Here is a 15,444-nt window from a genome sequence, read left to right as displayed (position 1 = left end):
AGAAGGAGAGGGAGAAAGAGATAGCGAGAGAGAATGAGAAAGAGAGAGAATGAGAAAGAGAGAGAGAGACAGAGACAGAGAGACAGAGAGAGAGAGAGAGAGAGAGAAAGAGAGAAAGAAAGAGAATGACAAAATGTGGAGGTGGTTAAAAATTAGTGTTCCAATATGACTTTTTCGAGCAGTCAAGAACATATCTAGTTCAGCAGTGCTAAACAAATATATTCTGTTACTAACCAAATATTTTTCATTCAGGGTAACTTTTGGTTTTGTGGGGGTGGAAAAGGGGTAAATTTGGGGGTAAGGGGTAATATCTTGGTCAATGTTCAGCATGAAATATGCGTTTGTATATAATTTTTGGATTGACGTCAATGGCTTAAATGTTTGTGCTCAAAAATAGCAAGATTTTATAGAGGCATTGGCCAAAATAGCAAGAGTTTAATATCAATTATAAAACTAAAATTGTGGAATTTTCCAAATGAACAAATGCAATTTATAATCTTGGTAAACATTTGACCAATTCAAATAATATATTCAGTGATTAACCCAATACCATGGCTTTAGGGTTTTTCCTTTTGAGTTAGGACTCTTTCTCCTTAAAAAGTAAATGATTTACAACCCTCTCAACCCCCATCTCAAAAAATAAAAAAATAACTTCATCATTGGAAATGACACAAATTCTTAGAAATATATATTGACTACAGGGGTTTACCCCAAAAACTCTTGCGGCCAGGGACTAGGGAATGTGATTCAGACAAACAATTCTATAACCATCTTTCCTTATTTTCTCCATAATACCCACTTCTTTTCAGCTACATCATAAATCAAGTTTTACACCAACTCTACGCCAACAAAATATCTAATATTTGAAAATTTCAAATTGAAATAATTGGCTAAATAAAATAAATTTGATATCCATTTAATAGAATCTTTGTATTGGTTAGATATTATGATAATTGTATTTTAAACTTTAGTCAAAAGTTGTAAATTCTGATGGTGCAGATTTTAATATTCAAATATTTTTATCTTAATAGTTTCTAGGGCTTTCTAAATGCATAGGTTTACCTACATTTTTATCGAACTGCAATGCATCAAGGGAAAATGGATAAAAGTGATCTTGTAAGTTTTATTGCCAGAGTTTTACTTGTAGGAAAACAATAAAATTTAACATCTGCAGTGGTGCAGTATTGAAACAAAGTTATCTGGAGAAGTTTGATATTGTCTAATCTTCATAAAGAAACCTTTTTCTAGTGTCATTTATGATACCTAATGAGGCTTTAACCCTGCCCTAAAGCGTTGTAATTTTGAAGCATTCATAACATAAGTCCTAGTAAAATTTCTAGTATTTTTAAAGGATTTGCCTTCACAGACAATTTATATATTTGAAGTAAATTTGCTCGTTATTTATTTTAATTTTAAATTTTTCAAATCTACCACTTCAGGCTAATTTGACTTTAAATTGTTATGTCTGTAATATAATTTTAAATTTTTAATAAAATTTCTATAATTACAATAGAATTTTATCAGTTAACTTTGTGAACCCTAATAAATATGAATGCTGTCAGCATAATGGATTTTATGACACAGATTCTTACATTGATAAAGTCAGAGTGTTGTAAAGATTGATGAAAATTCAATATGAATATTGAATATTATTTATTATCCTTCAATATAACACATTACTTTGCTTTTATGTAGACAATATTTCAGGGGTTAGAACATACATATTAAGTTTTCACATACATTTACTGGATGCTTCACACCTTTTTCCTGACAGTGGTTGAGGGAGGGGGCTTAAAACTCCTAGAAAAATAGCTTAAAACTATGGTTAGAACAGTAAGTTTTCCCTAAAAAGCTGAGTCTAATCAATACAACAATTAACAATACAGACAGACTGATATAATTCTACTTTGAAAAAAAAGATATTTGCTACATTATTATTTTAATTTCACATTATTATATTTGAAAAAACATTAATGAGATGCTTTTACTTTAAAGCTTAGATATTTTACATTTGAATATTGATGTCAAAAGTGAATATATTAGGTAAAATATCTTTCAAATATCTTAAATTTAATGCAAAGCAAAAGGGTAAGTGAAAATATTTGATATTCCATGTAAAGAGAATATATTCAAAGTATTCTTAGGAAATGGTTGAAATTTAAAAGGAAGGCATAAAATGAGAAATGGAAAGAATGTCAAGCTAAGCACACACTAAAGTTTTATTATTACTGCACAATAGATTGGTATCAGCAACATTATTTATTTTCAGAAAAGTTATAAGATATAAAAATCTAACTTATTGTCTAGTATATGAAACTTGTTTAGGTTATAAATGTTTATTCTTTCAAATAGTAATGCCTAGTTGGGGTATTATTGTTGTTGAAAAGTTTATTAATCATATCTATAAAGATTTAAATTGAACTCTTTTTTATCAATTTTTAGAAAAAAATGTAAGAGGAACAAATCTAAGATGAAGAATAAATTATAGTTTCTAGAAATGGCAAATTTGTGCAGGGGCTCACAGGTAAGGACATTGAGAAAATTTCAATATGAATATCTTTTGAAACAAAGACAGTGATAGATTTTTTCCAGTATGGACCCAGATATGATTCATTTCCACTGGAATAAAATTAAAACTTAACCTTACTGAAAAAACATATATCGTATTAATTGATAAAAATTGTCCATGATGAAAAAATGAAAATCATATCATTATTACCTATTTTATTGGCCAGGGCCAACTTAACAGCATTATGATAAGGTTTTAATTTTATGAGTTAAAAAAATTATAAATTACTTAGCATTAATAATAGCATCACACATAATGTATTTACATCAATTAAAGGCAAATTCTTTTAGAAACACGTAGAAATTAATATAAATTTCATTTTTATGCAAATTGTTTAATTCTATTTCATAAGATTTCTATTTTCATAAAGCAATAAATTTAATTAACAAAAAATATAAAACAAGCAATAATCATGCCTAAAATAAAAAAATCAATGATTTATGAACATATAGAGGTCAATGTATAGACAATATTAGTTTTTAAACCTTACCACAAACAATATATAAAAGTAATTATACATCAAATATTTTATGATTGGAAAAGAAATTGATTTATTAATATGCTACACGACACATTGAAAGAAAACAAGCCTGATACTAAATTATTCAACATATTTTGTGTTGACCTTGGTTTCAAACCTTGTTGCCAACCTTGGTTTGATTAGTTTTATATATCATAAAAATTTGGTATTAAAAATATAATATGCAAGGTTTGGTTAAATTAGGGTTTATGAGGAAGCTATAATAGGAAGTATAGTTAAGGATAATCAAAATTAAAGTAAACTTACCTTTATAAATAAGTCGCAACTAGATGAAAAAATTTTTTTAGCTACAAATATGCAACACTATTCTTTGATGAATACAATTTGGAACTGCAATCTCACTATGAAAAAGCAACACCTTGTCTGTTTCTAAAATGATAACATTGAATATATACAATTTATAATTTCGCTACTATTAAGCCACACTCTATTTATTTGTTGTGAAATACAATTTAAAATTTGTCCATGCTGAGAATGTTTGTGTGTTTGGTGCATCTAAAGGCTATATCTTTCTATTATAAACCTCAGTTTTTTTTATTAAAGTATTATTATTTATTTCTTTGCAATTATATAAAAAAAAACTCCAACCTCTTTAAAGAAAAATATTTTTCTGTGGTGGGGCTTTAATCCTTTAGAAAAGTTTCAGTAATTTCTATTTCTATTCCTAAAAGTTATTTCACGGTCCATCCTTTTATATAAAGTAGTGAGCGTTTTTTGTCTGTACTGAAGGATCTCGATAACTGCTGAACCGATTTTGTTCTCCTTTACAGTGAAGCTTCTTATAGGTCCTGGGAAAGTTTTAAACTATTTTGGGGGAGGGTGTCTTCACCCCCCTCCCTCCAAAAAATATTTTTTATCTTTTTGAAACTCAGATTTTAAATGGGATGAGGTCGACTTTTCCTCTTCCTACCTTAAGTAAAGTGCCCCTAGATGCTTCTAGGGGCGTAGCCGCTAGTATTCTATATGATAAAAACAGATTTTTTGTTCCTTATGCAGTTTAAAATATTAATAAAACTACCTTTTCTTTGCTATGTCCTTTTTCACTTGGAAATTCTTTTTTTCTCGCTTAACAAAAGAGTTTTCACTTAAAAGAGTAATAAACATGATAAATTTGTAATTTCTGCCATCATAATGGTTTTTCTCACCATCATTATTTATATAAAATGACTTTAACATCAAAATAGATATGTAAAAATAGAAAAACAGGTATTTCATACATTTTCATTAAGAAGGCATATAAAATTTTCAACAAATATCTTTTAAATGCTTTCTTGGCATTTCTATCGCTTCATAACAGTGGTTTCCAAAAATAATTGTTTGTTTTTTCAATTTGTCAGCAAATGATTTCTTGTCGTTCTGTATACTAATAAGATGTCTACAAAAGTTTGTCTGTCTGTGTTACATTTTTTCGGTTCTCGGCTATTTTTTATCGGAATAATTTATTTACATTCGAATCGAACCCGGCACCTTTCGATAAGGTTACAACTTGCGCTAATGCAGCGTTTTAATGTGACATTATAAATTCAATATTTCCAGTATGGCTTCGAAACCGATTAATATCCGCTGGATTAGAACCAGTTTTGAGCCATACTGATAAATCATGTATAGTCGTATTAAAGGTAATTTTCTACGATTATTATAGAATAAAAATGAATACCAGCTTTGTTAGACCGGACCTTCGGTCATCGGGACTAATAAAAATTGGTTTCAATCTTATAAATTTTTATCTTTAATTCCGTGGAAAGCTGTCTAGAATACGATGTAATAAATAACTATTCCATTTCTATTGAATATTTCCAAGTCGTGCAGAAACAAATACTCAGTCTATGAATCAGGGATATGGCAACTAAAGAAAAATTATTTTGCTTATAACTTTTCTTCCCGTCAAAATAGATATATTTGCGTTTTGCCCGTTAATTACTATTATTGTTTTTGTGTAGGGGGGGGGGGGGAGGGGGCTGGTATCAGGGGCGTCCAAGCTTTTTATTTTGGGGGGTAATCCGGTTTTGGGGGGGTAAAATGGCGCGCGAAGCGCGCCGCAAATTTTTTTTACACCCCCCAAAATTTTTACCCCGGGGGTAAAATTTTCTTGGGGGGGGGGGGGTAATTACCCCCCCTGAAATCTGTTGGCAGGGGTAAAATTTTTGGGGGGGGATAATTTAAATTCTATCAAAAATTTAGTATTAAAAATGCGCGCGAAGCGCTCAAAATTTTTTTTTGTTAGAGATTTTCTATTTTGGGGGGGGTATTTACCTAAATGAGGGGGGGGGGGGGTAAAATGAAAAAAAATTTTGGGGTGCCTACGGCACCCCCAAATTCGTTTGAGGGGGGTAATCGCCCCATTACCCCCCCCCCTTGAACGTCTATGGCTGGTATCTTTTATCAGAAATTCCATACATTCATTTTGTAATTGATTTTATCATTCTTTAGATGTCCTATCACTCAATTCTGTATTTATCAGGGAGGAAGGACTGTAAATTACACTAGTAACAAAGTTTCTAAACAATGTTATCTTATTCATTGGCTCAAAAACTATCCCTGCAAAAACTATAGGTACATGATTTTGATTAAATGGTTTCAAACTATTAGTGTCCAAACATTTCAACCAATAATATTATTCTACAGAGGAGATAATTTTGTTTATTTTTTCGCCATTGTCTTATCCCTACAGTCCCCTATGTAGATACTGTGTCTATACATCCATCTTGTATTTGTCAGACATTACATTCAGATTAGATACAATGTATTACTATACTAACTATGCATACTATAGCACAGCTACTCTATATTCAGATTAGATACAATGTATTACTATACTAACTATGCATACTATAGCACAGCTACTCTATATTCAGATTAGATACAATGTATTACTATACTAACTATGCATACTATAGCACAGCTACTATATATAGATATGGCCTTCAAACTTTAATGTGTTCTAGTATAAAAGTTCAGTAGATATTTTATGAGATAAACAACACAAGTAGGTAAAATTTAATCTTTCTTAAATTTGTAAAAAGCGAAAACTTTATGGATGTTATCATGCTTGTTACTATACAAATATATTACTTATACTAACTATTTTTACTTTATTTTTCCTTACAAAAGAATTAACTTACTTCCTTTATGTATAGAAACTCCATTAATTAACATTACCTTCATAATGGACAAGAAACTTTTGTGCAAATGATAATAAACAAAATTATCGGATCATGGAAAGAAAATAAGGTAGCGGGTTTCGTCGTATTTTCACAGTAGTTTTTCCTACTTCTAGCCCCAGTGGGTGGTTCTAACCCTGCGGGGCATTCATTAACATTAACATTCATTACAATGAAAATAAGACGTAATCCGCAACTTCGTTTTCTTTCCATGATTCAGTTTATCCTTTCTGTAGATTAAAATTGTCACTAAATAGTTTGGAAACTACAAGTTTTAAGTTACCTATAAAGCATTAATTGAAGATATAATAAAAGTATCGAAAGTTTTAAATCATACAAATAAGACAGTGTAGGTTTTTGGTAACGGCATAATTAACATTCCAATGTCCCCTCCCTTCCTGGATTTTTTCTGGGGCTGTGATTCAGCCAATTAATTCCATTTGAAATTACCGAAAATTAGATATTTTGTCGGAGTAGAGTTGGCTTAAAACTTCTGAATCACATTCCTTAGTCCCTGGATTTTACCAATCAATGATTAAAAATTCTTAAAAATTTGAAATCGAATGCTATGTAAAAGTCTAAGATACATTAATATTGAAATAACAGGGAAATTATTTATTTTCCTTCTGGGGCATATTTGGTTAGGAACATCCAACAGACAATCAACTCTTTGGTTGCACGACGTTTATTTGGAAGTACTAAACGTGCATGAGTAATTGCGTTTATTTACAAGTCAACTCAAGGCATTTCCCTATTAGTATCACGCGCCAGACTTAGCATCCATTAGGAACTATTTTCAATGCCCTTTGTGTTAGCAGACAAGCTTTCATATATGCTAAGTACGCGGGCAACTTCTTATTTAAACTCAAATTCTAAATGTTTGGATAAAAGTTTCTCTATAGATTATGAATACAATAAAAGAGTTAATCCTCTATTTTGTTTTTAACTCTTTAGAACAGCTTCAATTATATATCAAGGAAGCTTTAAGAATTATTCTTTTTTTATTGAAAGAAGTAGATTTTGTATAGTGTCAGAACAGGATTCTGTATAATGACATAGGTCTACATTTGTAGAACGTACGGACCCTATATTAGAAAAGCTTCCCTCTTAGAAAAACAACTCCTTACCCCCCCCCCCCATTCACTGACGAACTAAAGAAGAAGGTTACAACCTAGACTTTTCTGTGAAGCGTAGCCCAGCACCCCATTAGAGTATATTTTTACTGAAACATGACCTCCAAAAATGCATTTTATTATTTTGCTTTTAACTAACAAATGTTTGGCTAGCTGCGGCAAGAGATTACAAATACGCGACAGCATAGAAAACTGCAAGAAAACCAAATAGCAAAAAAATATGGCAAAAATAGAGTTCAAGTCAGAAAGGGAGGGATCTTTTGGCTGTTTATTACACTAGTCCCCAAGTTTTGTAAAACGTTTTCTTGTTCGTTGGCTTAACAACTTTGGGGACTTTAATTGAATTTTGATTGGTTGTTTCATTAACTTGAGTGTACAAACGTTTCAACCACTGCAAAAATCTAAAGAAAGAGATTTTTTAAATTTAAAAGATGATTCTATCATAATAAACATGGATCTAAAGTGATAAGACAAGCCATGATAAATTGTTATACATGCCAAATGATGATACACAAAATTGCCACTTCTCAAGATTACAATTAGTGTTGTGATGTTAGGAAACTCTACTTAATGAACCAACCAATTAAAATTTTATGAAGGTCCCCAAAGTTGTTAAGCCAACGAATAAGTCAACGTTATTATAAAACTTTGGGGAAAAAACAGCCTAATGTTCGCTACCTCCCTGCAGTTTAAATCATGCTTAATCATAAAAACCTCCCAAGAATCTTTGGTGCTTAGTTGCATGCATTGTATGAGATCATTGTAGTTATATGGAACAAAAAAGTGTTCATTTAAACTTGCTATGAGTTATTGATGGCAGTTTCAACCATTTTTTATTAGAACAGCTAGTAAATTTCTCTCTTTTTTATGGCCACTGAACATCTTTTTTATAGAACCCAAGGGCATCATTCTCTTGTAATGGGATGCAAACTCTAACGCCCACTGGTGGATATTAGGTCAAGTAACATCAACCAATCTTTTGTCTAAGAAGTCCTAACTGTGCATGGTAATGAGTTGCGTCTGTTTATTGGCCAAGACATACTCCATACTCTAACTATTAATGTAGTGAACCTGATATAGCAACAGGAGGAACCATTTTTAACGTCTTTAGTTATGACTCGATGTTGGGCGGAGATTACCTCCCAAACGATGAGCGGATGCAAATCGTGTTGAATTCTGTTTTCTACTTTAGATATAAATTTTTTTTGCTTCGCTACTTTTGGATGTCATAACTCTTGTTTATGCTTTTTTAGTTAATATGTATAAAGTATTTTTTTGCTGAAATGAAAAATCATTTTTGCAGCTTTTATATAAATGGTCCATTTTGAGAAGTTTTATGCTTTATTTGTTGGCAAAATGCTTTCACAATAAATCTTTGTAGCAAAATTCTTGGCTTTTAATTACACTCTAAGGTTTCTATAGATATATAGTAAGGTAGCTATTTTTAATTATTTCTGTTATTTTACATAATCTATGATATAAAATATTGAGTTTTTTAATCATTGAAGGAAATGATTCCTGAAGGGACGGTGGGATATTGGGCTGTATTTTACACTTGTCCCCAAAGTTTTATATTAATAATGTTTTCTTATTCGTTGGCTTAACAACTTTGGAGACTATTACTGAATATTCATTTTGATTAGTTGGTTCATTAAGTTGATTGTCCAAACGCTTCAACTATTAATTGTAATCTACAGAAGTATTAATTTTTTGTATCATCATTTGGGATATACATCAATTCATCGGCCATTCTGACACCTTGCAGATTTCTGGTTAACTTGCACTTTGCGAGAAAGTTTAGTACTGGTATTGGGGTGGTTTTAGGGAAATGACTAAGCCCCAATGCACCCTTTCACCCAATAATTAGGTCCTTAGGGCTTGGTGCGCAGTCACTAGTGTTTATCTATAATACAAAGTAGAACGATATCTGTCTGTCTGTCTGTTTGTTTGTACCGAAGGATCTAGCTAACCGCTAAACCGATATGGTTCTCCTTTATAGTGTAGCATCTCATACGTCCTGGTAAGGTTTATAGCTATATTGGGGGATGGTACCACAACCTTCCCAAGATAAATCGCCCACAGAAAAAGAATTCCCCCTCCCCCCCCAAAAAAATCGTCCTCCCCAATTTTTTTTTTACTTTTCTTTTTAAATCTTAATTTAAATAATGGGTTTTGGGATTCAACTCCCCCCTCCTCAAGTGCCCCTAGAGGCCTATAGCGGGCGAAGCCGATAGTATAATATGATAAGACAAAAATAACAATTATATCCTTCCATATCATATTATGCATAATAATATACTAAACATAAAACAGAAAAAAAGAAAATATAAAATAACAACATATCCATTATGACAACTGGGCTGAAACTGTACAAAATAAAAACAAAAATTAAGCGACATTATCATAAAATAATTATGTGTCTATATTCCTGTCTAGCCAACCGTTAACATGTCCTTGTTTGATACAAGAAATAAAACTACTTACATAAAGGTTGTTGCTGTTTTAGAGATTATTCGTAACAAAAACATATTCATTTAATTATGTTATGCATATCGATATAAATATTATTACTTGGATGTTGTACCAGATTTTCTAGATATGGCTAATAAAGTTATGCTCACAGCTGGCTAAAATGATGATACCAGACATCCACCCCTTCACCTTATCCGCTCTCTTCCTAGTGGAAGAACGAACTGTCCAATAAATGTTCTCCATGTTAGCAATCTAAATTGACGACGACATTTCCCCCCTGTCATAATATCCACGTATATTCTATATTCATTGTTTTAATTGATTTTATGGAAAAGTTAGAGGCAAAATAATTTCATCTTTAGTAACAATATCTGTATCCCTTATTGTATAGATATAAATCCATTTATCCACACTAGAATAGGGTAGTAAAAACATTATTTCATTTAACAAACAGCAGAATTTATACCTTTGAGAGTCTGCTTTTGGACTGTAATATTGCAGCTGTTTCTTGACCTTAGGATTGACCTTAACATATCGTATTGTCTACATTAAGATAATAGTCTTTGCCAAAAATAAAAGGATAAGGGGGATGTATATTGTATATTGTAAATACATATGATAAATCTATAAATCTAAATGTATAAAACTATTGGATCCCCCTCAGGGGCGTCCAAGTTTTTTTACCCCCCCCACAAAATTTTTTCCCCAGGGGTAAAATTTACTTGGGAGGGTAATTACACCCCCTAAAATTTTTTTTGGGTTGGGATAAAAAAAACCCCATAAACTGTTAGGGGGGGGGGAGGGGGATTGACCCCCCTAAAAAATTTACCCCCGGTACATGACAACCCAATAATCAACTCAAGTCTTGCTAACTGATGAACCCATATGATTCTCCTTTAAAGTGTAGCTTTAAATAGGTCCTGGTAGGGTTTTAACTAGTTTTGGGGAGGGTACCACCACCCTGGCAGCATGCCAAGATAAATTGCCCCTAGAAAAACGATTTGATATTTTGATAATTATTAATTACTGAAATGTTTGATTGTCTAAATTATCGATAAGAGCTTTTAAGCCATTTAGTCAACATAAACTCTTGAATTGATAGAATGCTAACATTTTTTATTGTGCATCCTTTTATTCCTACATTAACTACCAGACCTAAACACCAGGGAGGGAGGGGACATTTGGCTGTTTATTACACAAGTCCCAAAAGTTTTTATAATAACGTTTTCTTATTCATTGTCTTAACAACTTTTAAGTCTTCTAATGAGTCTTGATTGGTTGGTTCAAAAACTAATTGTAATGGACAGAAGGGGTAATTTTATGCATCATAAATTTATCGGCCATTGTCTTATCTCTTTAGATCCCTGCCTAAAGACACACATACAAAGAAAAGAAAGAGAGAATCATTTAGAGTTAACCTACAATTTGCTTTATTGTTTATCACTATAGGTAGAATTATCTGTATGGTGAAAGAAACTCAACTATTGTTATATTAATTTCTTTGTAGAGTGATCCTTAAAAAAGATTGAAAACTTTGGAAATGAATTGAAGATAAGTGTTTAAAGCAGATTGTAATTCTTTGATTTTTTTAACATTTACTTCACCAAGTGAACCTTATTATTTAATTTTTATCAGGGTTTAAGTTTTTCGAGATTTTTACTATAGCTTTTTAAGTATTGAAATTATACTTAAATTTAAATCTAAAGACTTGACTATATTGATGCAATGCTCTCAGTATTATGTCAAAAATAATTATTTCAAAAAATATGAAATATGAAACTTGGTATAAAAATCAACATTATTTAAATGTAAATATGGACTTTCTGGTATTAAATATATAGTTAATACGCTTTCTAACTGTTACAGGATTATGCCAAGTTTAACATTAATAGGGCAATTTTGACATGCCTAAAATGCTACCATTGGAATTCAGCCCACACGGGATTCAACCCACGAAATTCAGCCCAGCATTCCGTGGGTTGAATCCCGTGTGGGCTGAATTCCAATGGAACCGCCTAAAATGTCTATATTAAATGTAACCGTAAGTATGGGTTGACTGATCCTAATTATAGAAAAGATTTGTTTTAGAAAAGCCTAAAACAGGCCTGTATATAGAGTATAAATATTGAAGATATATAAATTTGAAGTAGCACACTAATGCGGATGTTTTAAACCAATATTAACAAGGAACAGAGAAAAACATAAACAATAATATTTTATTCAGAGGAATAACAAAGATCTGAAATAAGACAGTTAGGGAGTTGAATCCATTTTTATAGAAGCAGAAATATAATCTATGATTATGGTTTGGACCCTCTAAAACTGTAATCTACCTTTCCACTTTCCCCTCTCTTGGTGAAGATATCTTCAATGCCGATACGATTTTTGAAATGTAAGATTCCACTTTCCCCTCTCTTGGTGAAGATATCTTCAACGCCGATACGATTTTTGAAATGTAAGATTCCACTTTCCCCTCTCTTGGTGAAGATATCTTCAACGCCGATACGATTTTTGAAATTTAAGATTCCACTTTTGCCTCTCTTGGTGAAGATATCTTCAACAAGAGAGACAAAAGTGGAATCTTATATTTCAAAAATCGTATTGGCGTTGAAGATATCTTCACCAAGAGAGGGGAAAGTGGAAAGGTAGATTACAGTTTTAGAGGGTCCAAACCATAATCATAGATTATATTTCTGCTTCTATAAAAATGGATTCAACTCCCTAACTGTAAGAGGAAGGACAAACAAACCATAATTCTTGTAGAGTGTCAGAACAAATGAGCAGAACATTGATTTTTAAGTCTAGACTCTAAACTCTAAAGTCTAAAAATTGTGTAAATACAGGGTACTTTATAAGGATATACTTTTTTGGGGGATTTAATTATAGAGAGTTTCGCTTATAATATTGTCATTATTCCAAAAATCAGATTAATAGGATAATTAATAATTATATCATACTAAGAGATGTTGTCAAAAAAGTTGACGATCATGTTGCTACGCGTCCTAAATCGCTTCCTAACGAAATGAGCTATCCGTTACGGATTGATGGACGGACTACAGACCAGCCCTAACTATAGAAACGCTTCGCATTTAAAAACATATAATTTAAAGTAATTGGCGTGATCTAAAGGTAATTCATTACCCATAAAAACTAGCCTCTAACATGTCCAAAATAGTAAAATAAGAATTCTTGAAAACCACACACCTATAAATTAACCGTTAATGAGATCTTAAGTTGCACTCAAACAGTCAAACATCCAACTACTTTAGTATGGTCATGCTTGTCTGTGTGTGAAGCATATTGCAGCAGTAGTAGTTATGTTGATTCTTACTACTCAAGAAAAACTAATAATGCGATATTAGCATTGGAAAATAGATTAGATCAAATACCAAACTACTTAGCTAAATACCCTATATGATGGATTGCTATTTTATTTCTAGCTAATGGCCCCTAGAAGCCTCCATGGTAACACTGAGTTACCTATTCTTATATATCTTCAATTAAGTTTCTGGATGGTTTTAGGCTATTTTATTTGTCACATTAATTATTAGAATTAATGTGTTTAATGGGATCTTGATGGACAAACTAAAGGAGGACCTTAAGTAAATAAGTAATAGGTTATCTTTCCTATATACTAGCAAACCCCCTTTTTGTTAAATAAAAGTAAACCTTCCCAGGACTTCCCAGGACTGAGAAGCTTTGTATATATGTATTTATTGGTTTAGCGTTAGGATTTCATTGGCCACCTTTGACTGGCGGAAAAGTTTTATATTAGTCATTTTTATCATAGACAGCTTTCTGCGGATATTAAAACGAAAAATTATAATATTAAAATCAAATTTGTTAGCCCCGAAGGCCCGGGTTTTCAAGACTAGTATTAATTCTATGATTTTATTTTGAAAGATATTCGTGGAAAATTGTTAGTAATTCGATGACCTACATGATTTTTCAGTATGACTGAAAACCGATATCTAAACCAGCGGCTATAAATCTGTTTCAAAGCCATACTATAAATATCCTTATCTGTATTAAAGAGATAAAAATATGATATATTACACACATTTCATTAGTCAAGTAAAGCTTCACTAATAGATAGATACATTTAGATGGGAACCTTTTATTTTAAATGCAATGGCATCTATGGAAAATATAAAAAGTCTCATAAAATGTATGATAAGACTTCTTTTTATTTAATTTTGGGTTAGGATATAAAAATATGCAAGTTTTTTTCAAGTTTTATATCTATTAGGGTCAATAATTAACCATCCCTCCCCCCCCCCACACTCTGCAAAATAGCTAAAAACTTGCCCAAAATCTGACTAAAATAATTCAACAACTATGTGGGTTTAACTTCTACAACATTTTATTGAACTTTTAAGAAGTAATGTTTTGATCACAACAAATGTTAAAAGTACAATGTAACAGAACCATAAAAGTAAGTTGTCATAAAAGCTGTAGAGAAGTCTTATTAATTTATCTTACAAAGATCCAATCTTACAGATATATCATCTCCATTTTCCACAAATATACAGGGTGTCCCAGTATATTTTTTCTTTTTCTAAAAAAATAGGCTGAAACTTGAAAGTAAGTTGTCATATAAGCCCTAGGGAAGTCATTACAATGATCCAATCTTACAGATATAACATCTACATTTTCCACAAATATACAGGGTGGCCAAAAATATATCTTATTTCTCAAAAAAGGATAAAACCTTTCAAGTAAGTTGTCATAAAAGCTGTAGAAAAGCAGCTTATACCAACAATGAAAATAATTCGAAAAAAAAGAAACCTATGGGTGAGGTTTATGGTTTTGTTCTATGAGTGCTCCTAATCCTTATGGGGATTTTTTTGATTTCTGGAGGGGTTCCGATCGGTTCAAGGGTTACTGAGATCTTAAGGGACGGACAGACAGACTTTGTATTATAGATTGAGTATTTTTAGTAACCTTTACCAGTCTAACTTTAGTGTTTTTGTTATATCAACATATGACAATAGTCATAATAACTCAATTAAAATGACATGATTTTTAATATAATACTGTAACTATCATTGAATAAATTTTTTAGCATAATTTATACTGACTTTTATAAAAGTACATAATTGTCGACAAAAAAACAGCTAAAATTGCATGTCAGTCATCACCTCCAGTCTTAACAGTGATGTCTGATTGGTTTTACTGTATGTTATCATATCAATCATTTTATTATTGGTTTAGTCGCGGGTGTTTTCACTCTAAGTGCCTTTGGAGTAATGTTAACAACCCCCCCCCCCCTCCTTCTTTAATTTTGAAATAATTAAAAATAAGGGGTGGGGGATGTATTTTTTTCCAAACCCAAACCTATGCACGGGCTTTACAAACGGCGCACTAACAGCGCGGGGCTACTCATTACCCAAAATAACCTAACCTAACCTGAACTTTTATTTTCAATTTATTCCAAAAATTAAAGAAGGTCGGGGGGGGGGGGGGGAGTTAAAGTACTCAACAAGGTAAATTGTGTGAAAGCGCCGAGTCTTGTTGTTGATTTATATATTACATGTCCATACATCAAACAAGGATATAGCTTTTGAA

The 15,444-nt window shown here is 31.6% G+C and overlaps 1 long non-coding RNA gene across 2 annotated transcripts in view; it reads left to right on the top strand.

Moving 5' to 3' along the window:
• The first annotated feature begins 2,440 nt into the window (after positions 1 to 2,440).
• Positions 2,441 to 15,444, top strand: part of LOC145334718 (uncharacterized) — a 23,427-nt gene continuing 10,423 nt past the window's right edge. For both annotated transcript variants that reach the window (XR_013884921.1, XR_013884922.1), the window contains exon 1: positions 2,441 to 2,524. This is a non-coding gene — a long non-coding RNA (uncharacterized LOC145334718). The remainder of the gene's footprint in view (positions 2,525 to 15,444) is intronic.

The sequence above is a fragment of the Acartia tonsa genome, chromosome 12 (assembly GCF_053477335.1).
Source record: "Acartia tonsa isolate MP-2025a chromosome 12, ASM5347733v1, whole genome shotgun sequence".
Taxonomy (NCBI): domain Eukaryota; kingdom Metazoa; phylum Arthropoda; class Copepoda; order Calanoida; family Acartiidae; genus Acartia; species Acartia tonsa.
The sequence above is the reverse complement of the archived record's forward strand: the minus strand, read 5'-3'. Positions and strand labels throughout refer to the sequence as shown.